Source organism: Aulonocara sp. 'chitande type north' Nkhata Bay, linkage group LG18 (assembly GCF_057382095.1).
Source record: "Aulonocara sp. 'chitande type north' Nkhata Bay isolate Kocher_YH1m ecotype deep benthic linkage group LG18, A_spYH_male_GT1.1, whole genome shotgun sequence".
NCBI classification, from domain to species: Eukaryota; Metazoa; Chordata; class Actinopteri; order Cichliformes; family Cichlidae; genus Aulonocara; species Aulonocara sp. 'chitande type north' Nkhata Bay.
Window position 1 is genome coordinate 13127741 of NC_141361.1, and position 27209 is coordinate 13154949.

Sequence of the window (27209 nt, forward strand, 5' to 3'; positions counted from 1 at the left end):
ACGCCCCCACATCAGGTCCCAGTAATGTTCTGGCAAAACGAATCCGTATGAATAGCCATTCTCTGTGATTTTCCATGTTACTGCTGATTATATTTACAGAAAGGCTTCTGTTAGGCTTACTCATTAATACAAAATTTGCAGCAAGGACCAATTAATATTATGGAGTTGTTGAAAATAATATATTTTAAATTATTCACAGTCAGTTAGAGCAACACGGACGGATTTTCCCAAGGACTTTCCCCAAAGGCTTTGTCTTGCCCTGTAAAACAGCCAGTATAACGCTGCATATTAATTAATGAAAGGATTAATCTGACAAGTTCAAAGTCATTAATTCGTTTGGTTGCTTGTGCTAGAGTGAAAACAAAATCTTCAGCTTCAGCTGAAAGCCTTTCTTCATTTTTAGACCTTTGTAGTCTTGAAAATGCCACACAAATGCTTCTGCTTGTTCTGTGCCTTTAATAGACATAAAGTTAACTTCTGTCAGTTTGTGCTGATTATAAGTGATATCCTGTCTCTATGACGTCTGGCTTTTCATTCCACCTCCCAGTGTGACCATTAGAGACGACACTAAACACATTTGATTTCCAATTTGGTCTGACAGCATGTCTGAAGAACTTAGAGTCACCTATATTGTCTAGCAGCAAGATATCCTCATGAAACTGACTTGAAAGCTGGCAAACTCACCGAAGAAGTAGATTTTCTCATTTTGCGTACTTGTCAGGTTCAAAGCTGCATTTCAAGTTGTTTCACTATAGCTACGAGAAAAGATTTTGTGTCGGACAGTAAGTGCTGAATGGCATCAAGGTTTTTATTGGCATGTTCGTCTTGATGCCTCATGAACCTCTCCAAGATTTCTCCCATCAATCTAATACAAGAGAGTGAGCGTCTTCACAGGCTGTCTGCCATTCTTTCATTGTGGCCCTGTTGGGAATGGTGATTGGATCTCAGTCAACCAGCAATAGATTGATTGGTCTTCGACCAGGACGATCGAGTGGCCCTGCACTCTGCGCACGTGTTTTTAGCTTTGTGCGTGGTGTGGGCTCTTATCCTGTATGTATGCTGCTCTCTCTGAGCAACAGCACATCTGTTTCACTCAATCTCCTCTCTCTATTAAGTTCCTGTTTCTCTTTATTCTTTATTATTCTGGTTGCTTCCGTACGTTTTTTGCCGCTTAACTACTCCCTCAGTTTTCATGCTATTTGCACTGTTCAAACTTTAAAAAATTCTGCTCTTTCTGCTAATTATTACTATGACTTTTGGTGCTCATAACGTCTATACTTTTTGAGATATTGAATTTTTTATGCAATATTTTTTGCCCATTTCTGCCACATTATCAGTGGGGTCACTGATTTTCCTTGCCTGGTTGAGCTGTGTTTTAGCTCAGTGAGATGAGCATCCGTTCTCGGACTGGGAGGTCCGGGTTCAAATCCCGCTTATGGCAACATTTCTTTCAGTTAACAGTTAAATTTTTTTAAATTCTTTTCAGCACAAATTTCAGCTTTTTCAGCTGTTTTCAGCAAAAACCTCTTTTCAGCAGAAATTCTGCTGATTCACCTCTTTTCTGCAAAATTTTCAGCCTTTTCACCTCTTATCAGCACAATTCTCAGCCGCTTCTGCTCATTTCAGCACAATTGTCAGTCTCTCCACATCTTCTTTGTGAGAATCGGTTTGGCTCAGTGAGATGAGTAGTTGCCTTGAGACCAGAAGGGCCAGGTTCGAATCCTGCTCAGGGCAATGTTTTTTTTTTTTCCAACTTTTTCAGCTCTTTTCAGCAGAAATCTTCAGCGTTAAGGCATCCACACAGCATTTTCGCAGGAAATGCAAATTTTTCTAGTTTGAATTGTCTCAGTCTCTGCCAGTGCTGCTGTGCTCATTCTCTTGCTAGGTACAGAGAAGGATGATTTTCCCGTGAACAAGTGTTCCTGATGTAGCCATCAAATTGTTATCTGAATCTATTCCCTATGGAAATTAGCATGCACAATGACACTATTAGAGCACGTGTAGTGTAAAATGAGGAAGCTAGACAAGACGTGAAATAGCAGACAAACTTTCCTTAACGCTCATGAAACAAAGACTGATTTGAACAAAAAAATAAAGCATCTCTGCAAAGGTAATGAGTTTAGATTGCACAAAAATATAATCCCAAGAGATTACACAAAACACATAGCCTGTACACACATTTCATTTTTATTTAAAGAAAACATTCACACTGGCTGATCTCAAGGCACGTCACTTGTGTGCACCATGTTGTATTAGTCTATTCCTTTTTTAATGACTTGGTAATTGCTTTGTCCCAGGTTATTAAGATGACTGCCATGCACTATTACACCAGTGTAATGGTGTGTAACTATTCCTTTTAACAAAGCCATCAATCACAGGTGTTACTATGGTTACAGTAATAGCCATTATGCAGATGTTGTAGTCAAATAAATGTAACACCTTGCGAGGTAGCACAAGGACCGTATACAGCTTCTACTACCTGAGGAAATCAAGTTTTATGAGTTTTATGAAGAAAAAAATGAGTGGTTATGAAATTCTGCAAATGTTCATCTTTCTATGGATGCTATTTATAGTTTTATTGAAATGAGGTCTCAAAACTGTCTGCTTCCCCCCCCCCCCAAATCCATGCTTGAGATTCGTTTTATGAAAATGTACTCGGCCTGCGGAGCAATCATAAGGAATTCAATCATCTGTTTTTTTGTAGAAGGGCCAAGCTATTTCAATCAGAGCTGCTTAAACCTTGGACTCTCTTTTTTTTCTCCTCTTGAGTTGTTTGAAAGTTTTTATCTAAATCTCCGCTGCTTATTCCGGCCTTGAAGCTGCATAAAATGGAACATGGCAATTCAAAAGACATTTTGTGTTTATCCTGTCGGGCAGGCTAAGGGGTGGTGCAGACGAGTTGGCCATTTTGCTGTTAGTGGCCATTAAGCTTTAAGCACTGTATGGTATTGACCTTATGGTGACAATGGAGATGACAAGGGCCCGTGGGTCTCTCCTGGAAAACCAGAAAATGTGTCCTTCAAGAGGTTTTCCTTCAGACGTGGAGCCTACAGCTAAGAAAGGTAAGAGTGTCAGTCAACATGCTATTTGGAGAGATCTGAGAAATGTTATTGTAATGTTATTGTAGACATTGCTGTTTCAGAGTATGGTCTGTTCAGGGTACTTCTGTCCTGGTTAGTTTCGTTCTTTGAAACCAAACATGTGTTTACAGCAGTAACTATTCCTAGAAATGCCCTAAAAGGCAACCCTCATAAACATGAGTGAGGAATTAATAAAAGAGGTGGTTGTTAAACTTAATTGTTACAGTTATGCTTTTTCACTTCCTGCTCTTGCCTCTTTATTTACTCTCTAATCTTTTCATTCCCTTCTTACTCCTAACCCCCAACCCCCTTTCCTGGCAGTTTAGTCATCCAATTCCCTGCACCCACTTACACACCTGTCCCACATTCCCCCATCACCTCTGTTAGTGGAAAATGAGTTGCTATAAAAACGAACTGCCAGGTTGTTGTAACGGCATTATCTCTCATAGCTTGTTTTTCTTTTAAACACGATTTATTTTAGCTTCCTGTCTATTTTTGAATAGGCCTTGTTTCTGCCAAGTTTTTCCAGTGCATTTGGCTGCGTGTTGCTGACCCAAGCCTGCCTTGTAATTTATGATACACATTGTACAGAATCCACCTGTGAAGCAGGAAGAACTGTAGGCTGAGCTAATGATAGCATTCAGACTTTATCACTTCTGACCTCTAATTGATTTAATCAAAGTTTGTAATTTGTCATTAATTAGTCATAGCCATATGGGCTGCGCTTGATGTGGAAGTTAAGGCTATTTCTTCCTCTTTTCCTTTAACGGTCACTACAGCAGATCATGTACCTCCACCTTCACCCTATTCCTAGCATCCTCCTCTGTCACACCACGCACTACATCTGTGAACCTTCGCTGTGGTCTTCCTCTTTTCCTCCTGCCTGCGAGCTTCATCTATAACAAGTCCAAACCATCCCAGCCTTTCCTCTCTAACTTTGTCTCAAAAGTGCTTTATTTGAGCTGTCTCAATTTCTCTCATAAATTGCCCACACTTTGACTGGCGCACTTTATGGCCAATAAACCACAGTAAATCTACATGTATGTTTTTTTTGGTTTTTTTTGTTTTTGTACATTTTCTCTGACAAAAGTCTATAAAGCAATAATCTCAAAAAGAACATGAAAAATGTTATGATTAAGGAAAAAAAACTACTGAAAACAATTTAGAAAAGGGATTTATGGAAAACTCGGTATTGCTAAATATAGGATTTATTGAGTCATATCACACCAGTATCCCCCAAAAGCCAAAATGGGAAACTCAAATTCATCATCTCTATGCAGGCACAGTTTCAGCTTCCTGTGTGATGGTGTTGTGAAATATTGCACACGCCTAACAGAAGTTTAACCTGTGGTGGTGATGCTGGAGCTTGTTGACTCATTTTGGAAATTTCACCACAGTTTTTCATTGCGAAGGTGTACAGTGTACACAGTGTGCACTCACCACTTTTAGGTACTATTAGGTACACTTTGCACACATGGCCGATAATCCCACTGTGTTCATAAACGGATGGAGTCAGCAACAGTACTCGGGTAGGCTGTGGTATTTAAACAATGATCAGTTGGTACTAAGGGGCCAAAAGTGTGCCGAGAAAATATTCCCACACCATTATGCCACCACCAGCCTGAACCATTGATACCAAACAGGATAGATCCATGCTTTCATGGCGTTTACACCAAATTCTGACCCTACCATCCACATTTTACTGAACTTTTTTCTCTTTTTGTGACAATTTCCTGTAAATGGATGGAAAAATCTCAGTAGATCGTCAGTTTCTGTAATACTTGGACCAGCCCATCTGGCACCAAGAACCACCACATCTTCAACTAACATAAATCAAGTAACTCGATCTGATGCTCAACATTGTTATTTGTTTTAAATTTCACAAGTCTTCTTGACCATGTTTTTATGCCTAAATATATTGAGTTGCTGCAATGTAATTGGATTATCCCATATTTGCATTAACAAGCAGTTGAACATCTTGCAAATTGTCATTGGGGCTCTCACCATTCATTGGGACAGGCCATCTTGCCGGTTAGAGAGGAAGTACTCATTGAGAAGTGGACAGAGAATCAATATATCATACTGGTTGAGTACCATAGCAGTCAGTGGAACTGGCTACAAGACAGTGGATGATTCTCTTTAGCTGAAGAAATAGGTTTTAGTCAGCTTTTAACGCTACAATACAAACTGTATAACTAAATGGCTAATTAACGGGAGAGCTTTGCTTAGAATTACTTAGTTTTTCAGTCCTTTATCATGCACACATTTTTCCCCTACAGTAGTTACTGTACTGTGCAAGATGTAGTCCTGCTACTTAAGAATGAGTTCAGCCAGAATGAGTCTTTTTTATTTTATTTTTTATTTTATTTTATTTTTTTTTATAAATACTTCAGTACAAGGGTTGGGTAGTTTCTTGCGGTTCCTCTGAATTGTTGTTTTTTATTTAGTTTGCACATACTGTTCTGAATCCTGCTCTATAGTCCTTCGGAGGCACTCACAGGTCTACGTCAGAGAAGGTCCTTTTTTTTTCCTCCCTTGGAAACGGCGCCAAAGTTTAACGTGACAGTTCGTGCGGTCAAAACATGGACAAAGATGCGTACCGCCCTTAAACGGCCCACTAGTTCCTGCGATGGAAAAAAAAAAACTGCCTATTGTGACAGTCTTGGCTTTGCTCCACTTACCCCCCACCTCCGCCCCTTGACCTCTTCATTAGATAAATAGGCCAGTCTATTCTCTGGCCTTCAGTTGTGATTGACAGCATCTGGCTGTTTCCGATACCCACCGTGAGAAATGTGGAGACAAAAGCCTCCATCTCCTCCATTTTCTCACAGCTTCCTCTTCTTTCTTGCTCCCTTGTATATGTCTCTCAGAAACGGAGCATGTATGATATCATACTTCTTTGAATGATCCACCGATATAATGGAGGGGTGGGACAGAGCAGATGCTGATTTTCCCCACTCAGGGTGTTATTTTTCAAGAGGAAGTAAAATTGATTGGTCACACTTTGCATAAGGATGGCAGTAATAGGTCCTCATGTGATAACAATGCTGTACTGCATGCCATTTTCCTCAGACATATCTTCATACATTCCTGCGAGGATTTAGGCACATTAGGAAAATTATTTGGTGGGTCAAGTTAATGCACCAGCACAAGCTCCGCAGCTGATTTTCTCAGAACATCCTTCACTCCTTTGCTGCACGGCTTCTCTTAGTCTTTTGTTTTCATTAATATACTAAGTGTTTTATGCTCTTGGAATTAGCTGCAGTTAAAGATGTGATGAAAATCTGTTAATAAACAGGGGTTTGGTCTACATTTAGATGGAAGTTTCTAAACCCCTTCCTAGATTCAATTCAGTGTATAAACTTAGTAGATTATATTTATTGTTAACTGATTTTTCTTTTATTAGTTGATGAATTGTTTGTGCAACTGGTTTGTTTAACCAGCTGCACAGACAGCAAAAATAATTAATGTATAATGATGATTCAGAGTTGTAAATCTTTATATTTATGACACTGGAATCAATAAATAAATGTCAGGCAGGCTTGCCTGGTAAATTATTTCTCACTGATCCTCACGATTATAGGTATTCTATTCTGTTGGGATCGCTGTCAATTAATTGACCATTTGTTTCAGAACCAATCCAATATGACATTTACTCCTGTGCGTTGTGCCATTAAACTATGTAACTGTGTTTGTGATAGAGAGCCATCTAGAACTCTGTTTGACCAAAGACTATATTCTGAGTGTGTTCTGGCCTTCGGCAGAGGAGAGGAAAAATATACACAGTCCTGCCAAATTAATTTAGAGAGTCAGAACCTGTATTAGAAAAAGTACTAAACTGTGTTGCTCAGATGTTATGGAAACTGCCAACCCAGGCCTGTATGTTATGATGTGCTTGAAAGCTAAGCATTTTATCAGCACTTCTGTCTCCTTACTTTATGTGCACTAGCACAGCCGGACAGGCAATCTATCAGCCAGCAAATATAGTGTGCGTCACTGAGAAAAGTGCCCCAGCAGAGTGTGAGTGCCACACACATCCATATGTCTAATGTCCATGATGTCTGGTGTCCTTGGCTTGAAATTCAAAACTGTTGGTCTCCGTTAAAGCAAAACATGTAATTTTGCTAAAAGCTTTTTTCAAACTGCAAACATTTTGGCATTATTGCGTGCGCTGGTATGCTGTATGTACATGTACTTTAGACATAAATGGGATAATTAATTGCGATTTACCCCTGTGAGTCTTATTTCCCCTGAAATGTGTCACATTTTTATTAATGGAGTGAGAGTTAACACAAGGTGCCTTTAAAAAAAACCCTAAATTGATTTATTCCATATTTAACTCCTTTACTAAGATGGTACATGACCAAATGAAGCTCATTGTTAGATTAGAAGTGCTTTCTGAAGTAATGTTTGCACCCTCCTCTTATACAGCTCATTTGGTGCAGGGCAGTCTGACAGTTTCCAAAGAACAGGCCTCGGGGAATGCAGTGCACACGTCTGATGTCATATCTCCTTGGTCCAGCACTTGTTCTTTTGGAGCTTTGCTGAACCAATCCTGCTCCCCATACTTACCAGACCCCCAGGCCCCACTTTGATCTCACTTAACAACCAGGACAGCAGTTCAAGCATCTTGTTATATTTGACTGTTTAATCCATCAAATGTGTTTGTCTCAGCAATAGGCTAATGAACATCTCTATCAGAGCCTTGCCGCTGCCGAATGACTTCTGTGATAGCAAGTTTATGCAGGATAGAGTTGCATGAAATTTAAAAAGGGTAATTGCTTGTTTCTGCAAATTGCTTATGTCTGTATATTAGTAAGTGCAATGCTTATTTTCCACACTTTCTCTAAAATAACGTGCACTTTGCACAAAGGACAACGAATTACACCATCATATTTATCATATTTAGCATGCAATTCTACTGCTGTGTTCCATGTTCTTGGTTGGTTGACTTTTGATTTATTTTTATTTTATTTTTTTTAACACAATTTTAGTAGAGCAAAGGAATTAGACTGCTGATTCAGCCTTTTAGGTTGTGTCCCTCTGCTAGCATGTCCAATACAATCTACTGTATCATCCCCCCTGTGGCTAAAATGCCAAGCCACTAAGCAAAATGTCTCAACTAATTAGGGACTTCTGAGCGAAGCTGTAGTAGTGCATCATGACGAAACTTTCTTTTTTTTTCTCTCCTCTTTTCTTTTTCTATCTTTTAGCTATATTTTCACACTGAAATCAAACAACTAGACGCTAGTGTACCGAGCAGAACAGCTTTGGCAGGAGACTTGATATGGAAAATGTCTTTAATTGGAGTCACAGACATCCGTCGTAATTATCGGGAGTGTACGGTGTTCTTCAGAAATGATGGAGTTTACACAGAAAAATGCTGGAATCTCAACAGATGTGCTGGAACTGAAGAGAAGCAGTAAACTGCATGTATTGGAGACATTTTTAAATGCTTTGCCAAGTTTATGGTATAGCCTTTTAGATCTAATGATGTCGTGTGTTTCTTTCATTTTTGGTAATCTGCTAAGATACCAGTTTTTTGTTTAAACGTTGTTGTGGAAAATCTCTTACAAATATTTTCTTTGTTACGGTTAAATACATTTTAGCACATCTTTGCTCTTTCCCGCACATTTTGCAAAATCCCACTGGGAGCCATACATTGTTGTAACTAATAGAATTTCTACGCTCTTCAAGGTCTGTTTCAACTCCTGACAGACATTTTCCTAGTTCACGTTCTCCGTGCTGCTTCTCCCAGATGCTCGGTACGTCTGATGTGTATTTCATAGTCGTTTACAGAATGCGCTCACTGTCACTTGATGTTCTTTTTTTTTATATATATATATTTGCCAAGAACCTTCAATTAGGTTTGAACTGTTTTTATATCTTTGGGGAGGTGATCCTTTTGTCTCCGTAATGTCTTTTGTTGTGGAAAACAAAGCCACCTGGATTCTGTGTAAACTCCATCGGGGTTGGATATAGCAGACGAGGATGTATCCTGTTCATGAGGATGTATGGACTATCACAAGGATTGTCAGTTCTCATTTGTTTATTTCACAGCAAGCACTCTGGCGACGCAAACTGACTGGCTCTCCTCGAGAGTATCTTGTGTATGTCAGTCTGTATTATTGATGCAGAGAACCATGTAGAAAGGATAGCCCTCGAGGATGTCTGTCTCTATGTATGGAGGAAAGCCTCTGTTGGCCCCAGATTCTAACCTTGTGAACCCAACCTTGTGGGGCGATCGTGGCTCAAGAGTTGGGAGTTCGCCTTGTAATCGGAAGGTTGCCGGTTCGAGCCCCGGCTTGGACAGTCTCGGTCGTTGTGTCCTTGGGCAAGACACTTCACCCGTTGCCTACTGGTGGTGGTCATAGGGCCCGGTGGCGCCAGTGTCCGGCAGCCTCGCCTCTGTCAGTGCGCCCCAGGGTGGCTGTGGCTACAATGTAGCTTGCCATCACCAGTGTGTGAATGTGTGTGTGAATGGGTGGATGACTGGATATGTAAAGCGCTTTGGGGTCCTTAGGGACTAGTAAAGCGCTATATAAATACAGGCCATTACCATTACCAACAACGATTTACTGGGCCCAAATTTTAAATCTGTATGCCATATGTGTCAGGTCACCAACATTTACACGTATACTCGAGGCAGGGTTCTTGTATGTAGACTTCAAAATGATTAGGATCATTCTTTTAACTCATTGTGTTACTAAGACAGTAAATCAGAACTCCAATTATCACAACAGCTACTTTCACAATCACTGACTTATTAATTTTCTTTTATTATCAATTAATTCAGTAACTAATCATTTTTGACTTCAGATTAAAACCAGTAAACTGAGGAAAGCACATCACAAGCCCCTCAGGTCTAATGCAGTGTAGGTTTTCAGTTATTAGTTCAAGTGAAACTAATGGAGATTTAAGTTGTTACCACAGACTCTGACTGCTGGCATTCCAACAAGACTTGGCTGTTGCTGTCCTCTAATAAACAGCATATATTACCTCTGTTAGCAGCTTTCACTTTGTCAAGTGCCTATTAAATTTAGGGCTGACAGTAAGCTTGCTAAGGCTGGTTTGCATGCATATTATACCGCTACTTATAACTTTAATGCGGAGGCTTGTATCTTTGGCTACAGTGTCCTAAAATCATATTATGATATTTATTATTTCATGTTATTAGTAAAAACACAGGGTAAAAGTGAGGTGAGCCAGAATACTGATGTACGGGATTTTTCGCAGCTTAAGTGAAGACATCTCTATTCTTCGGTGCCTCCTTGCACGTCTGTGATCTTTCAGCCTCCCTTTTCCACTTTCGCAGTTTGCATAGACGTTTGATAAACCTTACACCAGGAGATGGATTTCCCAGCCAACCTAGCTCTCAAGTAATGGGAATCTAGAGCGTAACAAATGGTGGTGCCAGTAAAGTGTTGGCTCCGCTGGGTGTGCAGGTGGTCCTCCATTCCCCTTGTCAAACCCCCCACTGCTCCCCCAAAGTGGCCATGGAGACTTGAGCAAGATTATTTTGGAGTTCAGGTTACAGACCAGCTCTTTCACTGCCTATTAGTCACACCCCAATTTCTGTGATAGGATTTTTTTCGTTTCCCCTCGCGTTTTGTAAATGTACACACAGCCTTTCCCCTTCAAATTTGAAAGGTCGTAGCTTGTTTTTAGAAATACTTGTCTGCTTTGATTATTTTCATCTTAACAACGGTGCTGCGCCTGTGGTAAGCTGGTGTCATTTAGCCTTTAAACGTGAGAACTGTGGTGCAATCTCCACTTGACCTAAATTAGGAATAAAAGGTTTGCAGTAGAGTTAACAGGAAATATTAATTTTGGATTTCAATGATTTCAGAGTATTTTCCCTTAGATGGGATCGTTGTTTTCTTTAAACCTTACTCTCACTAAGCCAATAATGTGTATTGATTGGATTTTACCCGTGTGTTTGCACTTGCAAATCAAAGCCTGTGTGTTTTTGTGTCCAAAAAAAGCTGCAAGAGTTTGAGCAGATTTCACTGTTAGTGTATGTGTAATATTTACAGAAGGAGAAACCTATGCAAATACTGTATATCAAATGGCACGCCTAACTGGGCGATACATAATATGCAATATTTAGATAACAATAAACCCTCAGTAATGATTTAGATTTTATGTGGCAGACCAACTTGCTGTTTAAATTTGAGTCATATTTTGCCCCAGAGACCATTCCTATTTCTCCACTTGTATTATTCAGTTACTGTTTAGCTACTTTATTTAAATTGCCAATTTAGTTTAGGTATTTGACATTTAGACTAATTTGCATAGTCACTTAAGGGACACGGGGTTAGTTTAATTCAGCAGTGAACATATTTTTCTGCCATGGTGGCTTGTATTGGCCATCTGGTGACAGAATTTCAAAGTCTCTCCCCTTGAAAATTAATCACAGGGTTCCCTCAAGAATGCATTTTTATATGTCTGAGTTAATATATACACCTGTACAGTTTAATGAAATTTGATACAGCTGACTTGAAATAAATGATGATGAGATTTTTTCCCAAGTCAACTGGATGGCTATTTGTCACAGTGTGCGGCAGCACTCTGTATGAAGTTGCGAAGAAGACCCAAAATGCAGACACCAAGGAACAGGGAACAAAACTTGAATGTTAACAAAAAGCGAGCCGTTTAATATGGCTGATAAAAAGGTACAAAAACAAAAGGTAGATGCACACAGGAGACAACCTAACTAGAGCTAAACTGGGAAAATTAAATGCTGAACAAAGAACAAAACCTTAAACATGGAAAAATCCTGGAAACATGACATGGAACAACAGACGACCTGAAAATGAATGAACAAACACACAGACTAAATACACACAAGGGTGATGAGGGGTAGGCAGCACGGTGGCACGGTGGTTAGCACTGTTGCCGCACAGCAAGAAGGTCCTGAGTTCAATTCCACCATCAGGCCGGGGTCTTTCTGTGTGGAGTTTGCATGTTCTCCCCGTGTTTGCGTGGGTTCTCTCCGGGTACTCCGGCTTCCTCCCACCGTCCAAAGACATGCAGCTTGTGGGGATAGGTTAATTGGATAATTCAAATTGCCACTAGGTGTGAATGTGCGAGTGAATCTGAGTGTGAATGGTTGACTGTCCCGATGTGTTAGCCCTGCGACAGACTGGCGACCTGTCCAGGGTGTACCCCGCCTCTCGCCCTATGACAGCTGGGATAGGCTCCAGCACCCCCCGCGACCCTGAAAAGGATAAGCGGTAGCGAATGGATGGTAATGAGGGGAAGTGGAAACACATGGGGAAACAGCTGACACTAATCTGACATAACGAGACAAAGGAAGCAAAGCTGACTATACTGACATAGGACACAGACCTTCAAAATAAAACAGGAAACATGAGACGCAGACATGATAACACAAACTTGATAACATAAGACACGCATCATGAAACACAAAGGGTGAGAGAAACTTAAATACAGGGGAAGAAAACACAAGGGGGATCTAATAAACAAATGAACTTTGATAACTTAATGAACTTAAACATAAACATCAAAATAAACTAAAACTAAAACGCTGGGTCAACAGACCCAGGAACGTGACGTGTGTTTTAACAGTGTATTCAGCACTGTGCAAAAAAGAAAATGGGAATTTTTGTAGACACAACATTATTTGTGGGTCAACGTTAAGTAGCTTAACAAACAAAGAATTCCTCTGAAAATGGTCAAGTACAAGGACTGGATTGAAAATGAGTGAAAAAGTAGCCAATGTCCAAAGAAAGACTTTGGGAGGCCTTCAGAAAGGTTAGACAACAATTGCTCAAGACTTGCATGAAACGCAAAATATATTTTATTATATTTTCTTAACATTTACTGCTATCTGTAATAATAATATTCACCAGCATGACTGTGGCGATAGACCGGGTCATCCATTAAAACTCTTGGTTTTAATCTTTAGATTTCCTAGTGTGGTGTTGAACTGTTATTGGGACACTCATCCCCAGAATCGCCCCAGTGTACCATTAAAGTACGAACGGTCATAAAGATCAGATTATTCGATTATTATTAAAAACAAAGGAAGACTTTTAGAAACTAAGCTCTTCCCTCTTTGTAGCTGTTGTTTTGCCAACTGAGCCCTCAAGCATAAACCTAGCCCACATGTGCAGATAATTGAATAGCATAAATCAGAATGAGAAATGCAACACAAATAAATGCATTTATTCATTATAGAGATCTGATCTTCTTTGTTTGTAATGCACCTTTTATTCTAAAATTGTTTAGGCTGATGCAGACAGCACCCTCATTGTGGTCACGCCTCTGTTGTGGTTACATATGTCTGCTGTATATACCTGAAATATGAAATCAGGCCTGAACTGCAGTAACCTTCCTGTCGGGGTTGATTATCAGTTGGACACATTTTTGACTGTAGTCTACATAGCGTGTTGCACCTGATTTTTTTAGAAATATATTAAAATGCAAATCTTATTACAGATCCATACATACAGTTTACATTTAAAAGTCAAATGTGGATTCATGAGCAGGGTGGCACGTTTTCACATTTGACACATTTAGACTCAAAGGTCACGCTCAAAAGACAAGTGTAGCCTGGTTCGTTGTCGCACCATGATGAGAGGTGGCATTTGTCCACTATAATGCTGTTCTTAATATTAGTAGGAATATAACTGGAGGGGCAAAACTCATTAAAGAGCTCAGAAGAGATCTGAACATTTTCTGAGCAGGAAGCCGTTTTATAGGCGAGGATGCATCAGGAAATGCTGGAGGAAATTGCATCACGGTTCACCTAACATTTCAGTTTGGGGCTGTCCGATGGGATCAGCCGCAAGGCTCAGAGCAAACTGATCAAATAGTGGACGTAGTGGCTGTACCTTTACAGTCTAACTCTAAACTATGCTGCGAATCTTAAAAGTCTGATCTGTGATCACGGTGGCATGCTGTGTTTGCCGTGTAGTAATACCCACCATGTGACCTCTGCTATGGCTTTGACCTCTGCCTAAAATATTTGAATTCAGCCTGGGGAGGTATGCTAGTACAACGTTGCTTCAGTGTTACCAGCGTGGTGTCCCACTTTATGCCATGCTGGTGCTTCAGACAGTGGGGAGCCTTGATGGAATTTAGTAACTCCAGGAATGCTGATCTCTTTGCCGCGCCCAGTGTGAACACTCTAATGCAGAAAACCCATAATAAGAATAAATCTAATTTAATTTTCGATGTGACCTATGAGGGTTCTCAAGAAAACCTCCAAAATACTGGCATTTGGTATGCAGTTAGATGATATCTCAGTCAGTAAAGCTAGTATCAAGTGGATTATGTTCATTGCAACTAATATATTTCTTTAAGGGTAACCAACATGAAATGGGATTTTCAAAATTAAAAGGGACTTGGATATAGCATAACAAATTATCTCAAGAATAGAACATCCGAGTCTTCTGCTGTTTCAGTTAAACTCAGAAAGGTTTCAGTACCTTTTAATTTCTGTTTTGTGTTGCTGATCACGTCCTTGAAGTGCCTGGGTTTTTCCCTCATATGATCCACTGGAGTCTGAGAGAGCCGGCAGTTGCCCTGACTTGACTGTCAAAGTCCCAGAAGTCTTTGTAAGCTTAGACGTTGGGCTGATGGCACAAATATAAGTAAGACTTTTTCTGGGGATTGTTTTTTCAGCTGTATGGTTGGTACCTGTACAAATTTTCCAATGAAATATGTAAAAACCAGTCAAACATTAGTAATTGGATATGCTTGGATTTGACAAATTCTCTGTGAATTTAGGATTACCGTAGATGTGCAGGTATTTCCCCCTCGGTCTTGTGGAAAAACTCTTTCTTAGGACACTTTTTATTTCTGTGCCTGCCTCAGCCCTGCACTTAGCACTTCTACATTTAGTAAAACTCCCCCTTCAAAAGGTAAAAGTGGCACAGAGAGCTCTGAACATTTTGAAGAGCGAGGGGGGAAAAACAGTTTCCCCCTGGGGCACTTAAGCTCAGATCTTTGTCGTTATTAGCTGGCTTCTTTAGCCACGGAGTCCTCTTTATATAACGATGGAGAACAATGCCTCAAACCCATTTTGCCTGATCTGCCATGCGCTAGAAATCCCAGAGATAAGTAATAGAAGGTGTAACTCTTAAAAGGCTAAATGGAGTTGAATTGGAAGAAAGCGAAATGACTGGCTTTTTTCTCCATTAGCACACAGATTAATCCACTCATTTATTCCCTTTAAATTTATGAGGTACTGATGCTATAATAAGAAGTTTTGTATTGAATATTTCATTTCCTTAATTATTTTGGGATAGCTTTCTAGTCAGTTGAAGTCCATTTGTTACTCCATGCTATGAATTGTTAATTGAGGAGAAAAGCACTGAGATTTCCAGTAAGTTGTGGAAGGCTTAGATTAGTGTTTATCTTTGGCCAGTTATTTAGTTATACTGTTGGGTATATTTAATAGCACTAGGCATTAACTTATAGGGCCATCATCTTCTCATGCTTATCATTTAAAATTTGTAAAATATTAATCCGTCTTACTTTGAGGTCTCCTTTAAATCTAGATAAATTGTAGTTAAACAGATAAAGATACCTATTGAGTAATCTAACACTGCTGCAGTAAAAGAAAGATGCATTTAAAAATGATACTATTTTATACTAAATACAAATTTAAAAAAAAAATTAAATTCTTTTTGCTGCTTTAAGCTGTGGAGTGATGATGATGTCATTTTTTCCCCCCATTTTGGTCAACAGAGGGCCCATTTTATTTTCCTTGTCAGTCAACCATTGCTGGAGAGAGCAACCCTGCATAATGCAAATTGGCCCAAGTGATGGATTACTCTTTTATTTGACAGGCTTTTCTTCGGCTGAAAGTATGTGTGTGCGTTTGCTAAGGGATCCATGCATGCTAGGTCTAAGGCTGACATGCAGAATTTGAATTACATGTAGTCATTTGCTAATATTCCAAATTTTAAAAAATGGGTACATTTAAACTATTATTAAGCAAAATTTGTTGTGTTGTCTCCTACATTGGGATACTTATTTAAATATATTTGAATTGCATTGTGGCAATTCCATTAACTAACTACCATTAACACTTCTAAAGCTATAAGCAATCAGCCCAGCATCAGCTATTCATGCAACAAGAAGATGGGTGACAAATGAAAGGGTTATTATGTTCCGCAGGGAATGTGGCTTGCTTGACGGCTGGATCACTGCAAATGAAAACATAGTTGTCCTGCGTGATCGCTTTTATCTGCGGCGAAGCATTTCTATCTTGATGGAAGCAGTCTTTTCCAGGATGACAGTCTCTCCCTACAAAAGGACACGAGGGGTCACTGATTGGTTTGACGAGCATGAAAGTGATGCAAATCATATCTTATCAGGATTATCGTGGCTCAAAATAGACCTTTAGGCAGTGACTATATAAGTAGGGAACAATGGTCTGCATATACGAGGCTTATTTTCATAGAAATCTGCTCATGTTTGTTATACTTGAGTAAATGAAACCCTATTCAACCAAAGAGGTTAAAAAAAATGTTATTACTGTGCTGTTGATTTTCCTTTCAGCTCTGGCTAAAATCCTCCTTGGGAGTTCTCAGAAATGGTGTTTGATCTCTCCAGATGTGTTTAAGAAACGTGTCAAATCAATATAAAGGCTTATCAAACCTCTTCTGGGGGCACATTGTGACTCGGTGGCTTACTAGGACATGTTGGTGTTTGTTTGTTTGTTTTTCTATTTAATTTGTGGTTTGTTTTCTTTCATAAGTGAACACAGCCTCCTCTAACAGAGGGAATAATTTCACGTCCCCTTTCTTTTTACTCCAGCAACGGGATGTACTGTGGTGCAAAGCAAGCTTCGGGAGATTTCACTAATGAGAGCTATTAACCACGTTGACGTTGATTTGTGGTTTTGAAAGCATCCTGTTGTGTTAAAGTTGTTTTTTTCTAAATGCTATTGGCAAATTATTAGGACAATGAAATGCTTTATTTGAACAAAATTGGGTTTGTTCTCTGGAAAATTCCTTAGAAATGCGAGAAGCACATTTCGTTCTGTTTTCGTGTGGCTGAAGTCCAATGCATATTGACGCTGGACACGCACAAAGCCTAGAGTGTATTAGAAAAGCAGTTGACACTTCTCTTCGTAGCCAGTCAGGATAATCATTTTCTTGAGTGCTAGCACAGTGTGCTCTGTTTGAGGTGGAAATTTATTGAAGGAAAGCATCTGGAAGGCGTTCCTGTCAGAGACAAAGTGTAGCCTTCTCTGGTTGGGAGAGACGACTCTGTGGGGCTTTTATTAGGAGCTTCTCACTGAAAGCTTTTCAGATTTATCAAAGTCTCCTCGGCGCAGGCCATACCTGCTGCATCTGAGCTATTGCAGAGACTATTCTTTAGTACATGTTTGTGTTCGAGTTTCTATTACCCGTTTGGATGCCGGCTTACATATATATAGAAATGTTCTCTTGGAACTGGACAAAATCTACATGATTAATTTGAAAAACTGCTGTCCAGAAATAATGGCAGTTTGTTGCATTTTGAGTAAAATGTGGAGTGAAAACCAGAGAACATTCAGGGACAGATATCTATTTCTCCATTGACAACATCTTCACAAAATTGGATGCATTGCAGAAACAGCTTGCATCTTTGCGGACAGCCTGTGAAATGTAACACTGCTGAACAGCTGGTCGCAGCACACCACAGCATTGCTTTCTCCACGCTGACTTTTTCTTTATTGGAAAACAAACTAGGCTGCTTTTGCTATCACTCTCTCCACCTACACAGAAGGTGAAACATCTAACGGCATCCTGGTCTTGTAACCTTTCAGTATACTTGCAAGAATGTGATGGATGTTTGTTTCTGTGTGTGGGTGTGGGTGTAGCTTTTCTAAAAAATAAATAAATAAAAAAATGCATGTGACGGTAATCTCTGTGGAATGAACATTGATCAAAAAGACAAAAAGAGGTCGGAAAATTAGACCAGTCATATAAAGGTGATAAGAGACGTGAAATAAGCCATGTATGCTTGAGTGGATGACACTGAAGGTCACCTGCTGTGATACGTTTGGATCAGTGAAGCCAGTATCTATAGCAATGATTGCCAGTTTGCCCTTTGAAGTTGCAGACATGCACTGACTTCCCTGTCTTGCATGCTGTCTGTGACCCTGTTTATATGCCTTTTCACCCACTGGAGATCATCTTAGTGCTAGAGCAGCCAGTACAACTCCTCGGGAGCAGCACTGTGCAAGAATTAGGCATGCAAGATGAAACAGTATAAATGATGCAATGTCACTCGGGCTCAGTATTGCTTCTCATATTGCATATTTCACCCGAAAGCAACTTTTCCGAGCCACCCGCTTCTTTGCTTTGCCTGCCACCCCCATACCCCCTCACCGAGTGCCATATGCAAGGAAGTCATACTCTGGAGGGCTCAAGGAGCACAAAAGGCTAGAGGGTAGAGAGGGCCACAGCTCTGTAAAGTGCCTCAATGTCGCTTCATTTCCCCATTTTAATTGGGCTATCTAAATGCATCCCCGGTTTGTCAATACCCGCCGGGGTCCCAGATAAAAATGATTTGTCTCATGCATTCGGCGGCATGCTCTGCTGTTCCCCCTTAGAGAGCTTGCCCTGCTAGTTGTGAGCAGCACAGTGTAATGGAGAGCGCTAGTTGTTTTTCAACCAGTAGTAGTAGACAAGAGGTGCATTCCTGTAGAAGTTCCACCCTTTTTTTTTTTTTTCTGTACTTTGATTCTGTCACTCAGTAACAGTAAGCATATACACCCAGCGCTATGGAGACATTATAGGGCAAAGAGGCACAGAGACATATGCACAAATTCACATGAACTACATAACATGGGCCTATAGTTGTACAAGCATGTACACACGCCAGTACCCACTGAAGGTCAGCTCCATGAGACCAATCTTATCTGTGTTTTTATGTGCTCTGTGTCCTTGTCTTTTTTACACCTCCTGTTGCCATGTACCATCACTACCTCTCAGTGTTGGAGCCAGTGTTATCTGCAGACAGTCTTGAGAAAAAAATCAGGGCCAAAAGTGCGTCCTTGGTGGTGCGACTGTTAGGCAGAAGTCGCAAAAGATACATTTGTGCTGCATTTTAAAGCTAGCCATTTTGTGGTTTACTTACTCTGTGCAAGAGCTGCTTTTTATAATCCCCTGGGTGACCTCATGTATATATTAGTGTATATGTGTATGTTTGTATATATTGCTGCTACGTGCTTCCTGCAGATTTATTTTAAGTTATGATATGAACCATGTATGTAATGTAAATACCACAGCGCACTATCTGGGGGTGAATTAGCTCACAGACTAATGGCAGTAACCAAGCCTCACTAAATTGTGAACTGGACTGGGAATTCTAAACTAACAGGTGTTACCCAGCTGTGCTTATGGGCACGATGACATAGTGCTAGTCTTAAGAGCCCATCAGCAGCAGCAGCACACTGACTTTCACAGCTCAGTGTTTACGACACAGGTCAGCATTTTTTCACTGGCATGCAGCCACAGTTCTGTCCATCAACTATTCCACTGAATGGGAAAATAAACCACATCTGTTTGGAGTGCTTTTTAAGGATTTTTACATTTTTGTGGAGAAATTATATGTTTACATACGGCTATACATTATTTTAGACTGCAGTGTTTCAACAAATATGTCTTATTTTTGTAATGCTGTGGTCATTCATTTGCTTGGTACTCTGCTGGATCTATACCAAGAAACTTACCTCGAAGCAGAACCCTCTTAAAATGTTTTGGGAGACTTGTTAGATGGTGCAGACAGATATATTGATAAAGCCCAGGGCCAGTGTGATTCATCCCATCCTGCAGCAGCCAGTGCAGCATCCCATCAGATGAATGAAGGTACCACAGAGAAGCTGAGTTAAGATAGTTTGATTCATTGGCTCTTCACCTGCAAATAATCCTGGAGTTGCACAACAGATTTTATCCATGCATTTAAAATAAAGCCAGAAAAAAAAAAGCTATCTTAAAAAATAAATAAATCAAATTTACCCTAAAATGTATTAACTGAGGCTTGCAGACTGGCCTAAATCAAGGAGAGGCTGGCTCCTTCAGATTGAAGAGGTTGTCAACCCCTTTTTTTCAGCCTAATGAAATGAGTGGGGGATGGGTGGTTGTCACAATGTTATAAATTCTCTTGGTAGGGGTGCTTCCAACTCAATCCGAGCTCTTTGAAGGGGGTGGGGGGTGGGGCCAAAGATAAGTCCTAAAACAGCCTGAGCCTCAAAACCTCACTCGAGGCAACAGTTTTAATCTTGCATCTGGGCGGGGGGGTTCTTACTGCTCAGGTTCCATCTGTGTTTTGAGTTTTACATTACATTAAAATGAGATTACATTTGAAACAGTTCATGCTGTGCAGCTGACACAATACAGTAGCAAACATGACTGTAGCTTACAATTAATTTTCTCTCCCACACTGCTGTTGGGACCACCGACCAATGATCTTTACTCCTGCCTTTTACTTAAGTGTGGTTTGTTCAACAGTTTCATCCCAGATTCATTTGACATTTGATGTGGCACAAGCTGTTTACACCCACAGATATACTTTTTCTCCTCTCCCCGGGGATGTGTGGGTGTAATAATTATTTTCCAGAAGGTTCTCTCAAACTCTCAAGAGAGTCTAAGAAAATACGAGGCTTCCAAAACATCCAGATTGTTCTGTTCTCCTTTTTGCAGATAGTTGTGATGTAGATTTCAGTAAGTTTCTATCCACGGTGCATGCATGATATCCCCATTTGTCTTTCAGTTCCTTTTTTTTTTTTTTTTTTTCCCAAGCCCATGCAGCTGAAATATATTTATATTTTAGTCCCTTCAAATTGAATCACTTTTTAATCAGATGACCCACATCCAATTTGTTATAAGCTAGAAAGAATGTTAAAGATAAAACAATTCTTTCTCTTGCAGAAATGTCTGTTGTGTTCTCAGATCTGCAGCCTCCAGTAAAATCAGACTGTCTTCCATTGTTAACAACAAAGAGAAATGTAGAGCACGTTGCAGTTTGCCATTTCCTCCAGTAAAGTTTAAGCCTGGAACAGATTCAACATTCTTACTCTTGGTAAAAAGCTTTATTTGTCCTTTATAGAATCTCATTGTGATTGTCTTTTGTTATGTTAGTTTATTAAAGTTACTATACTGGCACTTTCCAGAATGAAACTAGCCCACAGCAGTCCAATTCTTAAAACTTAGTTCCACTTACATTAAAATCTAAGTAATATGAATCATTTAAATATTATTGCAAAATGATGGCCTGTCTTTAAAATCTTATCCTTTCTTTGAATTCATTGAGTCATTGAACAGCATTTCCACTATATATATATATATATATATATAAAAAACAAAAAAACCCCCCACATCATTATGTGGAGGGTGAAACATTGTTGAAGCGCTGTTCAATGAGTCAAGTTACAGTCCACACAGTATCATTGGGATAAATGAGCAAACCTCTCCCCAAGGTCCGGAGGCTCTGTGAGCTATTAAGGCACGGGCGTCTCGCATGGCGAAGCTCAGAGAGAGAGGGAATGTTTTTGGGGAAGAGAATGGTTGTGCTGACATCCTCTCTCGGTGCAATCCCTTGTCCTTGTAGGACAGAAGAGAAAACAGCACCAGAGGCTGACTTGGCTGTTCCTCTGAGCTCCGTCATAAATCCGACTGAACATTTCTGAACATCTGTTGTGGATGATTAGCTCCATGGCTAGCAGAGTTTGACCAGGGGGAGTGAGAACCAGTGTGTTTGCGAGTCGTGTATGTGTGTACTCGATGCCTTGCAGTTTTAAGAATGAGGGTTTTGCATATTTATCCCCCCTGACGCATCTTCTCCTTTTTTTCCAATATATAGAGAGAAGGAAAAAATATTCTTGTAACTGTTACGTTATCCACAAAACACATTGGCGGGCATGTATTATCACAGTCCCTGGGGAATACTTGTTTAAGTCTCAAGGTCAAACTTAGTTAACCAGTTAAGTTTCACTAATAATGGCAGGGCAGATGCTTGAGTTTCATTTCAAAGCAAGAGTGAGGGCTCATTAGCCTGTGTGAGCTTACACTGGGACAGTCTTTTCCCTGGAAGGTGATCAATAGATAAGAGCCAGATACAGTCTCTAAGCAGCGGGAGTGCATCACAATCACATATACTCCTTCCCTTCTACGTGCAGGTAAACCACAAGATGATCATTGGTCAGAGTTCAAAAAGGTAAAGCCTCCTCCCTTTTCATACTGAAATTTGACACCATGACATCACACGGTGGGTTTGGCTTCTCCCAGGCAGTCCCCGACTGCCCCTCAGTGTGTGAACAAGCTGTGACTCTGAAGGATCTCTTCCCAAGCTACTCTGCGATATAGCCACAGCTGGAAACTTATTACTGGAGAGCAAAAAGACAGTTCTTCTGGTTTAATGAAATGCTGTGAATGGAATAACTAAGCAGGAACTGGAGACGACTTTCTCTCACACAGGGTATCTCTCACTTTCAGGAATAATCTTTTCCGATACTGCTGGATTTTCTTTTGTAGGATTTGGAAACTTGCTTTCTGGAATAAGTGCCTCGCAATAAAGAGGAATAAAAAGTATTTCTTTAAAATATTTCTTTATTTAAGTGGACCTACCTTAGATACATGGGTAAGTTCGAATTTTTTGCCACATAATCAGCCTGACATGAAAAAAACAGTTTTTTAGTTCCTAAAACAAGTAAAGAGGCACAGGTGCATTTTTTTTGAAAGTGGGTGAACTGTGTAAGATGGTGTGAATTTCATTTGCCTGTGTATCCCTCTCCCAGTACCCTGGTTTTTGTTTTGGGATCTAACTTCTTGCAACTTGCTTGGTATAATAAAAGTAACAATATAAGTTGATGTGTTACACTTCAGTGGTCAGGTATTTTCTTACTACTCTTTTGTCTCCCTTACTTTTGTCCTTGCTCACTCTTGCTTGTGAAGCCAAAACAATAGTTTAACCTCGTGTTGGCTTAGCTCTATTGGCTGGCTCTCTGGCAAATTGCCTTGTCTGGTGCAAGCCCTCCCCTACGTATTCAGAGGACTTTGAAAAGAAGGGCCATAGAATGTCCCTTAGCTACCGCTGCTAAGGTTAGACACCCTGCAGCTCTACTGCATTAGGCCTACGCTGAGGCTAAACAACCTGCTTTTTCAGTTGTCTATATCTCCCTGGGCAATCTCGAGGGTAAAATTTCAGGAACAAGAATTTCAGTTAGAAGTTGGCTACGAAAGGCTTTGAAATCCCAGATAATTGCAGAGGAGAACTTCTGAAAGTCACAAAATGTGATTTGTGGAAAATGGTTGAGTCTTGGTTGCCACAAAGCATATGCTGTAATGGGTGTTTCTTTGTGTGTCTTCAAATTTTGCTTTTCCTATAATTGTGAAGTACACCGTTATGAGTAAATCTGCAGGACTCTTTTTGATCCCGTTTAACCAGCTCTAAATGTTCCCTTCAGATGCAGTTGTGTGATAAATCTTTCAACTGAGAAAGTTTTTGACCGAGTTTTTTAATCTTGGCCACAGAAAATGTGGCAGTTGTTACTCAGTAACTCTGGAGCACAAAAGGAGGGTTGATGTCAGTGGGAAAATCTTTTACTTTGACCTTTTCCATCAAAGCTGTCTTAAGCTTTCAAAAAACACAGCCAAGACAGCATGTTTGTTTCATTTTGTTTGGCCTTTGAAAGGGCCAGACGTCCCCATAAGTCTGCTCTGCTGTAATGGGAACTTTGTGCTATTTGTACCAAAAATCGGTTGTTGTTTTTTTTTTCTTTTTTGTTCAGTGTGGAATCTACCTCTGTTAGTGCTGATCTCAAGTGGTTCCCTTAGACTTAATTGAAAAAAAAAAAAGATGGTTCAGTTTGGTTCAAAATGTCCACTCAGCAGCTCTGTAGTGTCACAAAAATGACAAACTGTCAACTGTGGTCATTTGTTGAAACAGAGCGACCCTTGTCCACCTCTTGGGTGATCTGTAAGTCGATGTCCTTCACCTCCGCCGGGCAGGCCGTCCTCTTTTGCGACTGTGCCTCAGCCCCCTCATCAGCACTAACGTTCCAGAGAAACATTAAGCGATGTCCTGAGGAAATAACTGCAGCCATTTGTGTACCACTGCTCTTTTATTAAATTCCCAGACCAAACATGGCCTATATAATATGCTTTGCTCAAAAGGGTGTCTTGGTTGAAGTCTTTCCTTCTGAATAAATTACCCTGTGAGGAACAGTCAGTCACTCAATCTCTCTCCCTAACGGATTCCTCAAAAGTAATTATGGGCTGAGCATATGGATTTTTCCATAGAACTTGATTTCTCATCATTGGTGGATTGGGTGATGTGTAATGACTTGTTAACGCATGACAGATTTGCTTAATCACTCTCATGCCTGTTGGGACAAGAAAGAAGTTGCTTACAATCACAGATCAATCTCTGTGAAGGCGGCTGTGTCAGTGGAGCAAGACATTTGCCGCGACACATACTGTAAATAGAAAACACAGAAGGGTTTGTTGGGTTGTTCAAGTTCAAAGCTTTGATGCTGATGCTTAAACAAATTCTTTGGTCTCAGACTTTAAAATCTTGGCAGAGGCGAGGGGGGTGTTCATTCGTTGGGTGTCAGCAATTGTTGCCCGACGCTGACAAGGTCATAGGTAGTTGTTTTATGTTGACGAGGCCCAATTCTCAATACTAAATAAACATGTTTACACAGTTAACATGTTTATGAGTGTGACAGATACATCCCGCATAACGTGCGATGTCAATCAGCGTCCACTGCCTGTGTGATGTGCTAGCTGTGCTGATAGTCACTTTGTGCTTTTATTTGTGACACTTCCTTCTTGCAGACAGCGACTTATTCGTTGTGACAGGTGCTGAGGAGAAGGTTTCGAAAAAAAGGCCCTTCTTTACCACTAAAATCACCAGTGTTTTGACAAGAATGCTTTTCTCAGCTGCCCCAAGCAGAGAGCTCATTTGATCGAAGTAGGTCTTTGCGTATCCTTTGACATCCGCACACACGTTGAGGTTTTGACACGAGATCATATCCGAGACAGGTTTATTTTAGGGATGGCATTGTTATTTTTGTTGTAAGTAAGTAAGCGATGAATGGAAATAGTCCTGTTTAAAACAAACAAACAAACAAACACTACATCCGTTAAAGAGTAGCTTTCGGTCATTGTTAAAAGTGAACTGAAGCGAATCTGGGCGCTCGGAGCGTAGATTACATTCTTGTCTTTCCTCCCCTTCATTCCTTTTCCGCGCTCCTGTTTACATTATATATTTTATTCTGCATTTTAAATGTATCTTTTATGGCCTGTTACAGCTTACCATCAGAGGTCTGTTTTGTGCTCATAGCCTTGCACCTTTCATTTAAACCTTGGCTTTTTGCATTACAGCCATGGGTTTCTCAACGGGAACACAAATCCGCTTTGTCAGAGAGGACATTTTCCCCCTTGCACAAAACTCATTTCAATTCCACATCATCCCATTACGCCTCCACATTGATTGAAACAGCCTCCATTTCCAGGGGTAGCTGCATTTTTCTGTAGTCTGCATGTATGACAAGGCCAAAGCTCACGCTTGTATATGTGCACTATGCGACGGCGCAGGTCCGAAACGTCCAGTGACCATGGCAAATAGAAATTCTGTAATGCATTAAACTATTTTCTGAAAGTGGAGAAAGCTAGAGATCACTGTTGTCTCTGTTGCATGATTGTATTCATGCACTAAACTGTTATGTCACTCAGTTATTCCATGGCACACTGATACTGATCTTATTGCTGAGGTAGTGTCTTTCACTGGAGTAAAACAAGGTCAGATGTCTTCCTCTTGGACGACCATTAAAGGGAAATGAACTTTGCAGCTTTACCTTCCTCTTCATTATGGCGGGATAACTGTGATGCTTAACTGCACAAAAAAAAAAAAAATGTAGGCTTAATTTATTCTGTGCTTGGTTCAGGAAGTATAATCATGTGGCTGATTTATCCCTGGGCCTCCACCAGCACCTTTGTTTGCTCAGCCTCCCAATTTCTTCTAATGCCTTGCTGTGCTTAAACCCGACATTCTGCTTCATTACTTTATCAGCCCTCCTGTCACTTCTTTTATCAGCCCACGCGTGTCACTTCTAATGAAATAACGAGTCTTCACACTCTTGGCTACTCATACACGGATTTGGACATGCTTGCGTTGGAGAGCACAGAATGTGTGTTTTGTGGTGGGATGCGTTCAAGATCAAACATTTAGTTTTTGTTCATCTTGTGGCTCAATCCTCAAACACAGGTAATAACTCTTCCTCCTGCAGAACTCTTGGGTCCCAGGCTTGTTTTGGGAAGATGGATGGAGATTCATTTGGCTTCATTATAACGCCTGACTTATTTATAGCCTGCCTGCGCAGCGCCTCTTGGCCCACTGTGGCCCGGGAAGGATGCTGGAGGCTGCGGCATTGATGAAACATTCCTGTGTCCAGGGGGTATTCTCTGAGGAGAGCACTGCTTGTTTAAGGGAGGGTGATAATACAAGAACCATGGGCAATGCCACTGAAATCTTAATTCCACCAGCCCTGCCTAGCTACAGCATTCCTACTTAAAAGCTTTTCCTCTAGACTTGCGCTGTGGGGTGTTGGGCTTGGTTGTGATGCCACAAAGCCCAACATCATGAAAGCATGCGATGTGGTCTTGTCTTGTTCTGTGAAGGTAGTTTCCATAACAAACAACTGAAGGGAAAGCTTGCTTAAAAATATTGAACCCCTAAAACACACTTGTATATTCTGCCTATGCACAATTTGGAGTTCCACAGCACCAATCCCAAAACCTTTATCTGGATCTCCCCCTTTAGCCTTAGAGATTACTGCTTCACAACCCTGGAGCAGGGATGCTGTCTGCCTGGTAATTTGATGGCTAATCCCCTGCCTCCTCCCTACAAATCTCTTCCCTGATAAAGGGGTTGCCTCTACATTAGTAAACATGGGAGACTTGGCCGCTTTGGCTGACTGTTAGACAAGAGGACTGGTTGAGGAAGGGGGAAGTATATGGATAACCAGTGAGGAAAGCCCCTTTGCATTTTGTGCGATGAAATTAAATTCAAATATATGCCAAGTTGACTGTTTATACCAGAGAAAGGACTTTAAACTTGCTGTTAGAGCGATCTGTTTCTTGCATGAGGTAAATAATG

The 27209-nt window shown here is 40.5% G+C and overlaps 1 protein-coding gene across 7 annotated transcripts in view; it reads left to right on the plus strand.

Moving 5' to 3' along the window:
* Positions 1 to 27209, plus strand: part of LOC147308127 (receptor-type tyrosine-protein phosphatase F) — a 159181-nt gene that overhangs the window by 19957 nt on the left and 112015 nt on the right. Inside the window, exon 1 of one of the 7 annotated variants that reach the window (XM_086272197.1) lies at positions 22370 to 22688. The exons of the other annotated variants lie outside the window; for them this stretch is intronic. The gene's annotated coding sequence lies outside the window, so the exon portion shown is untranslated. Of the gene's footprint in view, positions 1 to 22369; positions 22689 to 27209 lie in introns of those variants that run through there. 7 annotated transcript variants of the gene reach the window in all.